At 41.7% G+C, this 10,258-nt stretch overlaps 1 long non-coding RNA gene across 1 annotated transcript; it reads right to left on the bottom strand.

The window, feature by feature from the left end:
• Positions 1 to 8,106: 8,106 nt before the first annotated feature.
• Positions 8,107 to 8,862, bottom strand: LOC146672574 (uncharacterized). The gene is made up of 3 exons (XR_014908300.1): positions 8,733 to 8,862; positions 8,376 to 8,438; positions 8,107 to 8,245 (listed from the first exon to the last, which is right to left on the bottom strand). It is a non-coding gene; the product is annotated as an uncharacterized LOC146672574 (long non-coding RNA).
• Positions 8,863 to 10,258: the final 1,396 nt, after the last annotated feature.

Raw genomic sequence — 10,258 nt, 5'->3', positions numbered from 1 at the left:
ACACAGCTCCAAGATGAACAAACTGAAGTAAATACAAATTAGAGTTACGATAGATTGAAATCTTGTAATCAGAGCTAATTCTTAGTGAAACTCTCACAACATCATATCATGATCCTGGGTTAGTGTCTCGGTCTCAGATCACAACATCAGCACAGGCTTGGCTTGGGTGAGGTATTGAGTGGTTCTTGTCCATGACAGCTGCAGGTACAGTGCCATCAGCCATGCTGCACCACATGTCTGCCCAGGAACATTAGTGTGGCTGAGTCTCATGTAAACATTGTGCTAAAGTGGTGGGAAAGTGGCTGCAAGCTGGCTGCACTGTGTCCAATACTCTCAGTATGATATCCACAAACCTCTGAGTGTCACAGAGTGGGCCTGTGCTCAGCTCACTGTGCCCCATTCAATTCTACTTGCATAGTTTTACAAGTAAAATTAAAAGTTGCTCAATGATAAGTTATTGTAGTAACAACTAAGTCCATGGTTATTATTTGTTAATAGTAGCTTAAAGCTTCTGCACCAATCATGGAGCAGCAGGTTTAGAGCATGTGGATCTACAAAAGTAAGTCCCAGTAAGATGGGCTGAGCCTTACATACTAGAAGAAACATGTCATTCCCAGCAGATGAAGCGCCCTTTAAAGCAGGATCTCACTTTAAACCTAAAGAACTTGCTATGAGCATGCAGTGCATTCATGCTTATTATTCATACGATTGTGGGGAGCTAATAAAGTGCAACTATCACATTACATTTTATTATTAAATTGTTGTTAACAATCCCTTCACTTCTGCTTATCTAATTCATGGTTGCAGGATGGCTGACAGCTTCCATTAGGCAGGAGGTAATGTCCATTCTGGCCACAGTGCAACCCACAATGTGTAACTGACACTATTATATTGCATTATGTCACATTGTTACATCTTTTTAATAAATGATGACAGTCAGCTGAATTTGCTGCCCCCTTGGTGGAGGACATCAGGATCAGCAGCTGCTGCTCCATCACAAACACCACAGAAGAAGAACAACACTGGATCAGATTATCTGGACGTGTTTGACAGGGACAGTGTTCATGTTCATGGACATCAGGACAAAAACAGACGATGGAAACCTGCCAGATTTGAGCTAAACTGCTCGTTTCCATGTGTAGTCCCTGGGAGGTCACATGACCAACAAAGACACACAAGCTGTGTCCCAAAACGTCGGCCGCATCCTCCGGAGGCCGCATTTGAAGGCCGATGACGTCACAGCCAGGCGACGAAGGCTGTCCCGATTCCTCGACTCCTTCAAATGCGTCCTTCATTCCCCCGAGTTTGAAGGATGGGTCGGGTGTGTCCTTCGTGGCCCACCATATCCCAGAATTCATAGCGCGGCCCAGCCAAATTTCAGCTGCCAACAATGGCGGCCGCTACTAAGTTTTAAAATTTAACGAGGGAGTACTACTTACTTACAATGAATTCCTTACACTATATAATTTTCCCGTCAGTGTTGGGGAATTCTCAATGGTGCTTGGTGCCATACCCTCAGGGACTTTAATGTTATATAAAAACACTGACAGCTCAATATCTGCCTCAGTCACTCTCCCTGATCCAGCTGAGTCAGCAGTGGGAAAAATCTGCTTTTCACAGGAACTTGGTAACAGCAATAAGAGAATACGTAGTTTATTCCAAGAAGATATCATGTCTCTCCCATATATAGAATATCTTACTGGAACCGACATGTTCCAGATATCACCTGGAAGACAGTCTGGATGATCCCATAAATATCTAATTGTGAACAAGGTGAAGGAAATCTCATATAAAATTCTTCATAAATGTGACCCAGCCAGTCACTATATGGTAACATTTAAAAGAGACATAAATACTAATTGAACTTTCTGTGGGGATCATCCAGAAACTGTGGCACATCTCTTTTGGTTCCTCTACACAGAGATTCTGGAAGAATTTAGCAGTTTTGTTATTGTCCATATTTTAAGGGAGTTTTCTTTACGATGGGAAAATGTTTTATTCTGTTTCTTTAAGTTCCCCAGGAAGAATGATAAATGTTTTTTTTATAAAATATTTGTTAATACTTTTAGCTATTTTATATCCATGAATGTAAGTTTATTAATAAAACACCATATTTCTTCCTTTTTATAAGGATATGAATTGTACATACAATCAATTTCAGACTCAACCAACAAAAAGCCTCTCAGAACAATATTTATATGTTGATTTTTTTCGCCTACTCATATCATCATTTTTTTACTCCTGGTTCTGTATGTTCATGTTCTGGGCCCTGTTTCAGGAAGCCGGTTTAGTGGAAAAACTGAGTAAGTATACCCTGAGTTAACGAAAACTCCGGGTTTTCGGTTTCACAAAGCGAGTTCAGATGAAGCCTCAGTGAGTCACTATGACGACACACTCCGTGAAGCTAACCTGCCCCCTAGCAGGTTTACTACAACTAACCCTGACTGTCTCCGCCCCTTTGTCGGAAACCTGACAGTAGGAAGTGTCAGACATGGCGTGCCACTTCCTTGAAGAGCCAGTAGATCGTGAAGCACAAATTCTCCGCAGAGCTCTCCGCCGGGAGAGAGTGATCAGAGCGCGTTTGGACATTTTATCATTTCCTGATGATTTTCTGTGCGAACGTTACCGTTTCTCAGCACAATCTCTAAGTTATTTGGATAACATCCTCAGGCCATATATTACGCATGTGACACATCGCGGACATGCTCTCAGTTCATTACATATTATTTGTATTGCACTTCGGTTTTTTGCAAACGGGAGCTTTCTGTATAATATTGGTGACGCTGAGCACGTTTCCAAGGCTACCGTCTGTCGGGCAGTCAGGAATGTTACAGTTGCACTGAAACGTCTCCTGCACTCGTTTGTGGTGTTCCCCGGTCATAGACCCACAAGATTTATCAAAGAGGGATGCCACAAAATTGCAGGTATCAGGATGACCAAAACTTAATGTATGATGTGGTGATACTTGGACTACTACTTAAATTTCACATTTATTTTCAGGGTTCCCAGGCGTGATTGGCTGTATAGATGGCACTCACATTCCAATCATTGCTCCTCCAGTAAATGAAGGAGACTATGTGAACAGGAAGTCTTTCCACAGCATCAATGTACAGGTACATAGTTCCCTGTAGCATTTCAAACTAACAAATTATTTCATTATAGTAATGGATGCTAATTTGTGTTCTCTGCACTGTGAAGATCATATGTGATGCTGCCAACATTATCACAAATGTGGAAGCCAAGTGGCCAGGCTCTGTCCATGACTCACAAATATTCCGTGAATGTACACTGAGCACAAAATTTGGACATGGTGAGTTGAGAATACTGTAAAATATATAAAGACCAATTGCTTCAGGGACATTTGAACTGAAGTGTATCCTTCTGTCTTAGGAGAGTTCACTGGCTACTTGCTTGGTGATAGGGGGTATCCATGTTTACCCTATTTGCTTACCCCTTACCCTGACCCTGAACAGGGCCCACAGCAGCGATATAATCTGGCTAATTGCAGGACAAGAGCCAGAATTGAAATGACTATCGGAATGCTTAAGGCCCGGTTCCAGTGCCTGCAAAGACTCAGGGTCACCCCAGAAAGGGCATGTGACATTATTGTGGCATGTGTGATTCTTCACAACATTGCCACAATTAGAGGAGAACACTGTCCTTCTGAACCAAACATCAGCAGTGATCCAAACCATGAACATCCTGACCCTCCCACGGACATACAAGATGGAAGCGCAGTCAGAGACACCATATGTCACAATCATTTCTTTTGACCCATCACCTCAACATGTTGAAAGACGAATAAACAGATTTTTTGTTCAACTGGCTTTATTGGTCGCCTGTATTTCCTGTACACAAAGTATTAAAAGATGTAAACCTCATAAAGTGTCTCTGTTGCTTCCTCCTCTGTAACAGCTGTCAATGTTTCTTCATTATTTTCCTGTAGTAAAGAAATAGACAACATTGCTGTTCTACTGTAAACTCATATAATCTGTGGAGTATTACTCACAACTGCATGTTGGTCTGGCTCAACAGGAGGCTGCACCAGATGCAGTACACCACCACCATCAACTGATAGAATATGAGGTTTATACAGGTCACTTATAACTTACAAGGGACCAAATGGCAATTAACAAACATACCAATCACCTTACACTTCATTGTCATTATGCTCTCAAAGACAACCAAGACTGAGGGAAGGCAAAATCAGTAGGAAAATAACTTCACTACAAAATAATCCATTATGGTAAAGAGTTTATCAAATGAATGAGTAGCACTGCAAAGGTGACTGTGAAGAAAGGATGTATGCACATCATGTATTATTTTGGATTTACCCCTTATGTAGGCACTTGTGTCTTGCGGGGTTATTGACTCAGAGGATGTCCCCGCAGAGATGCCTTCGGCCACAGGGCGCCCACTGTTTTGGCTGAGGGCAACTGCTCAGCCTCTGTGAGTGGTGGTGGTGGAGGACCCCCACCTGTTTTTCGGGCCTCCGCTTTTTTTCTGTTGGCTATAACGGGTCACATTTGAGCATACAGAGTAAGCAAATATGTACTTGTAATGTGCTCAGATAATTTCAATAAGTGCTTACAGAAAGGAAATTAATGTAGCCTCTAACTGCAATTGATTTACATGGGACAAACAGACCAAGCACTATGGCTCATAATACAATTACACCTTACCTGTTTGGACTATATTTTTATATTTCATTTTTACTTGCTGCCAGGAACGTTTGGGGCCTGTTGGGTTGCACCTGCGCTCACATCACGTCACAAAATAAAATGTATAAAATAACAAATAAAATAACATATGATAAAATAACGTGTTAAATGGGTGGAAATCCCTAGATCAATGCTTAGATTAACACTCACGCATTGACTCTGTCGGCTATGTTTTGCCATGCATGCTCCCTTTCTTTTGCAGCTGTGGCTGTGTTACTTTTTTCCGCGGAATTTGCATGTTATCGGCATATGCTGCCATCAGAATTTCGGCCTCAAGCGCTGTGAAATACATTGACTGCGCCTTCTTTCCCTCCGTCTCCATGGTGACTCGCTTAATCTGTGCTCCGCTTATCAGGGCTTTATGTATCCTCGTCCGCGCGCTTCACTTGGGGTTAAAGCAACTCCGCGTTGACTGAACTAATTGTTATCAGCCTTTCTGAAACCGAATATTCCGAGTTGGACAGTTCGGGGTTACTCAACCCTGCGTATCGTTTTTCACTCTGAGTTTTCTAAACCGGCTTCCTGAAACAGGGCCCTGTTCTTTTGTAAACTTCATCTGTTTGTATGTTGTATACTCATTGTGTTTCAATAAAGTTCGATTTAAAAAAAGGTACGTTCTAAACGAAGCTTCAGACGTCACTGATCACGTGACTCTGGCCAAACGAATCAAGCCTCGACACGGTGCTTCTGAAGCAGCGCGTTGATCTTTCTGACACACGCACCGGAGCGTCAGCTTCAAGCGGACCATCACTACGTCTCACATCTAAAGGTGTCAAGGTAACTTTGAACTGAGTTCAGTCAATCTGGAGTTTTTCCAAGTTTTCTGTTGCTCTCTGTGAGAGAAGAGCGTTAAAGGCGGGGCTCTCCAGAGTCCAGCAAAACAGGAAACCACAGCTGGGTGTGTGTAAGTGTGCAAACCAATAGAATGCATCGTGGTGGGGGGGGGGCATCACGGGCAAGAAAAAAATGAAATAATCGGTCGTACCCATGCTTCCCCGACGTCATGCCAGCGCATATTGGGAAATTCGTAGGCACCGATCGGTTTTCTATCAGCCATTTGCTGGGAGTAAGGGCGCCCTCCGTTTGCGAGGTGCGCCTGCTGCTGGCGGCACAGGGAGGAGAGGGCGGGGCGGCGGGGAGTCTCTGGCTGGCTGGAGCGGCATCTAATAACCAACTCGCAAAACAAAATAAAAACAACAAACAGATATTATGATACAGACTTATAATCTGCACCCATGTTTTTTCTAAATTCTATAAAGTGAGCGCGAGAGCCCTCGGTGCGCCTGCGCGCTGCTGAAGTCAAAGTAAACTTTATTGTCATCTCCGCTACAGACAGTCCAGCATATAGAGAGACGAGACGACGAGGCTGCAGTTACAGCGGTGCAAGTAAACAAACAATAAATATAAGAAGAGTAAGAAAATAAATCTACACTTTAGGACTCGAGGTAAAGGATCAATAACAATTTAAATTTATAATTTACAGTTTGATGATTTAAAGTCTCACACAACCCGTCAAAAGGGGCGGGGCCGGCTGCTTCCAAGTAGAGCACATTTCATTTATAATGATGTAAATCCAAGCCCATCATGGATTCACGATCTGAATCCTGGGTTGTGTGAAATCCCAGAAATCAACCTTAGACAAAGTGAATCTGTGAACTAAGGTGTAGGTCTGTTAGGCAGGGCTGTGCAGAGAGGTTTAAAGGGGCGGGTGCTCAAAGTTAAAAAGGGGCACATTGAACCAGGCTGAATAACAACAACACACTTTCATCAAGAATCTAATATGGGCAACAAGGCAAAGCAAACGTAGCCGATGCTTTACCTGATGGGTACAATGTTGCTGTTGAGGGGTTGCTGTGGATAGTGCTGGAGGGCAGGCAGGGCTGGACTGGGACAAAAAATCGGCCCGGGCATTTTGACTGGAGACCGGCCCACCAAAAATGTGACGTCATTCATGGATAAAACCGCAAAGGATTCTGGGAACTTTTGGCAAGCGGTACTAGCGCATACAGGCTTTCAATTGAACTCAGTTACATAGCGATAAAAAGAAACACAAAATATGGCAAGAAGCTGCTGTATTATTAACTGCAATAGCCGGTGTTGTGCCAAAAAGTGATTGTCTGCCAAAAACTGATTTCCGGTATTTGCAAAGAAACTGATTGCTCGTATTTAAATTGCTATAAATAACTTGTTGGGCTATAATATGTGAAACATATGTCAAATGCATCCCTCATGGATGACATAAAGTCATACTGAGCTACAAACAACATTAGTGTAACAAGGTGGAAGCCGCAATCAGTCTTTGGCAGTGACTTTTATATAACCTTTATTTATGCCGTAAAAAAAATCTAATTAACATTAAAAATGTATTTTGTAAGAAGTAGTTGGACAGCAGAAATGGCTCAAATATTACAATTATTTTTCCACTACTAATTAATTACCGTTGAGCTCAAAGGTTATATTAATACACGGTTAACGAATGTGTATTTATGACGACGATTTGTGAGACGAACAAAGGTAAACTTACCTTTGTTCGTACGATGGTCTTTCGGTGCATTTCAAGGTCCTGTACCCATCCGTCGGTAAACTGTACCTGGGCTTGTTGCAGTGACCTGAAGTTACTAAACTTCATGAGTGTATGCACTCACTCCAAGAACCGTATAATTATAAATATGAGCGTGGTGAAAGTTGGGCAGCACGCTAACGTCTTTTGTCCCTCTGTGTGCTCGTAAGGGTCTGACCCTTTCACTCCTTTGATTTTTCCTCGTATCTTTTCTTTGTCTTTTCGTCGAGTCTGTCTTTGTACGGACCGGCATTGTTCTCCGTCGTTTTGTACATACCTTTTTTGTGCGGCAAAGAAAAAACAAGAAGGTATTGGAACCAGAGAATGAACGTTTTGTGGTGCTGCAATTGCAAATGCTTGTATTTGATGCGGTACTTGGATTGTTTTGCCAGGAGTTCCCGGCATGCAATGCGCAAAGTCACGTGGTCTGTCAATCGCTATAGGAAAAACCATAAAGCCTTTGCATGAAAACAACTGCTTTGATGTACACTGCCTTGTTGGTATATATGTATCAATCTAATAAAGTTAAACCTACACCATTCTCCCTATTCGGGATTTTAAACAGTACATAGCGGAAACAAAAAGACTGCTTGGTAGAGTTAACCTCCTGAACTATCTACAACACATGGTAGAAACCTGAAATTAAGACCAAGAACACTAGAGGTGAGACATGATCATTAATTAATATTAAAATTAATAAATGACAGATTTAGAGATATTTTCATAAAGTATTTATTTACCAAAACAATAGAAAACAGCATGGTAGCACAATATATTTTGTTAACACAGCAACCTTTAAATATGAAAGGAGACAGAGAAAGAAAGGTGAGAAAGAAGAATAAGAATAACACTTAATTGAGTTTTTGATGGCATTTTACACACAGTACTAATACAGTATCTAGAAAATATGGGAAAATACTGGCATCATATACAGTACTTACTTCTGAAGAAATTATATGGGACCCTGAAAAACAGGACACAAGTGAAAGGACAAAGAACTGTGAATGGCAATTGATGGACTTGCTCAGATGATCACAGTACTGGCATCTTTATTCCAGAAAGGAATTAGAGAAATCATATACACTAGTACTTACGTTGATGAACTTAAAAAGTTGAATGGTCTCGAACCTCTTAAACAAACAATGTATGATCAGACCCTGACAAACAGGACAGAAAGGAATAAAGATTAGATGAATATTAAAATCTATAAAGGACAGATTATGATTGAATTGTATCACCAAAGACTATTCACTCATCAATAAAAGGTCACCTACAACACTTCCACAGCAGCAACACTGAACATATCTTAAGACATGGAAACCTTTATGAAGTGAAAGGACAGACAGTGAAGGTTGAGAAAGAATTGTACTTAATAGATTTTTACAGACGATGACAGTACTGGTATGCTTACTCTAGAAAAATGGTTGAATCATATTCCATATAGTACTTACTTAAAATGAACACACTTCAGTCCTCCTAAAATGACTGACAGCATCTGAAATGAAACAATGACAGATTAAGACTGTAAGAATATATGTTTATAAATGCCTAATACTCCAATCTCATATTTATTCTATCTATTAAGATGGACAAATTCTAAGCATTTACCAATCACTTGACTTGTTTGAAGTGAAGGTAGATACTAAACGTATTCATTTAGGCAATAACAATAAAGCTGAATTTAATATTAACAGTAGATAATTAGGAATGTTTTGCTCATTTTTATTTCACCTCACCAGGTTACAAAAGGAGCTTTCTCAGCAGGTCACTCTTCTCAGCTACCCTGTCAATGACCATGTCAGAGTCCAATGACATGAGAATGTCCTTTTCAGTGGCCATCAGCATAAACATCTCCAGCTTGTTTGCAGACAGGCTGCTTCGGAGTCTGCTTTTAATGAACTTGAGTGTAGAGAATGTTCTTTCACAGGCAACCTGAGTGAGGGAGAGGGTCAGCAGGTACTTGTATGCCAGCCCAAGGAGACGATAGGCATCAGACAGCATATTGAACCGCCTGAGTATTTGATAGCAGCACAGTGGGCAATTTTTGCAAGAACCACAGCTTTCGGTCACAATTTCACTTTCTTCGTCCCATTCTTCAGATCTGTCCTTTGCTGTTCTGGTCGTGTACTCATCTACATGTGATGTCTTAAGCCTTTCCCACTGTTCAGCAAAACGTTTCAGTTCTGACTGAAGGTTATTAACTGTAGCCCTGCTGTCAAATTTAAGTAGACAGGCTCTGAGGTTCTGAAATGCATTACTTGGAAGAGAAACTGTTCTGACCTGGCTAAACTTCCTGGGGTCCAACCATGCCAAATCGGCAAGAAGAGGGCCATGTATGACAAATCGTCTGTGGATTGCTTCAATAACTGTGTCCAGGATGATGTTGTGCACTTTCACCTCATATGATTTCTCAGCATTGATTTGCAACTCATCTTCAGGCATCTCTCCGGCCATGCCTTTTCTCCTTTTGGCTCTCTTTTTAGGTAGTTCAGCCTCCACTTCCATGTCTGTGTTGTTCTCCCTCTCCTCTAGTTTTTGATTTGTCTGTTTCACAAATGTGTCTGCAGCTGTCTTCACAGTTGGAAAGTCCCTGGCAATACTTTTGAGGCCATCTTGTGTGGCAGTCACCATATGATGGGCAGAGAGAATGTCCATCCCCTTTGACTGGAGGTACTTTGACAGAGGAGTTGTTTGCTCAAACACTCTAAGAAATATCTGTGCTGTTAACACAGTTTCATGCTTCAAGAGACACTCTTTAAAGCCTCGTGCTTTGGCACAAACAGCTGGCTTTTCTTTTCCCCTCTTTTCAATGGCTTCCATCGTCAGCACTACATCAACGAAGAGGCCATCATCTGGTTTTCCAAAATGTCCAAAGATTTTCTGGAGGGCATCATGCTTGGCCCACCACCGTGTCTCACCTATTGGACTGAGGCGTCTGTGTCTTGTGTTTTCGGTTTGTTTCTCCCACAGATTAACC

This window comes from Rhamphochromis longiceps, linkage group LG3, assembly GCF_057381845.1.
Source record: "Rhamphochromis longiceps isolate RC_006_pf linkage group LG3, R_longiceps_female_GT1.1, whole genome shotgun sequence".
NCBI lineage: Eukaryota > Metazoa > Chordata > Actinopteri > Cichliformes > Cichlidae > Rhamphochromis > Rhamphochromis longiceps.
The sequence above is the reverse complement of the archived record's forward strand: the minus strand, read 5'-3'. Positions and strand labels throughout refer to the sequence as shown.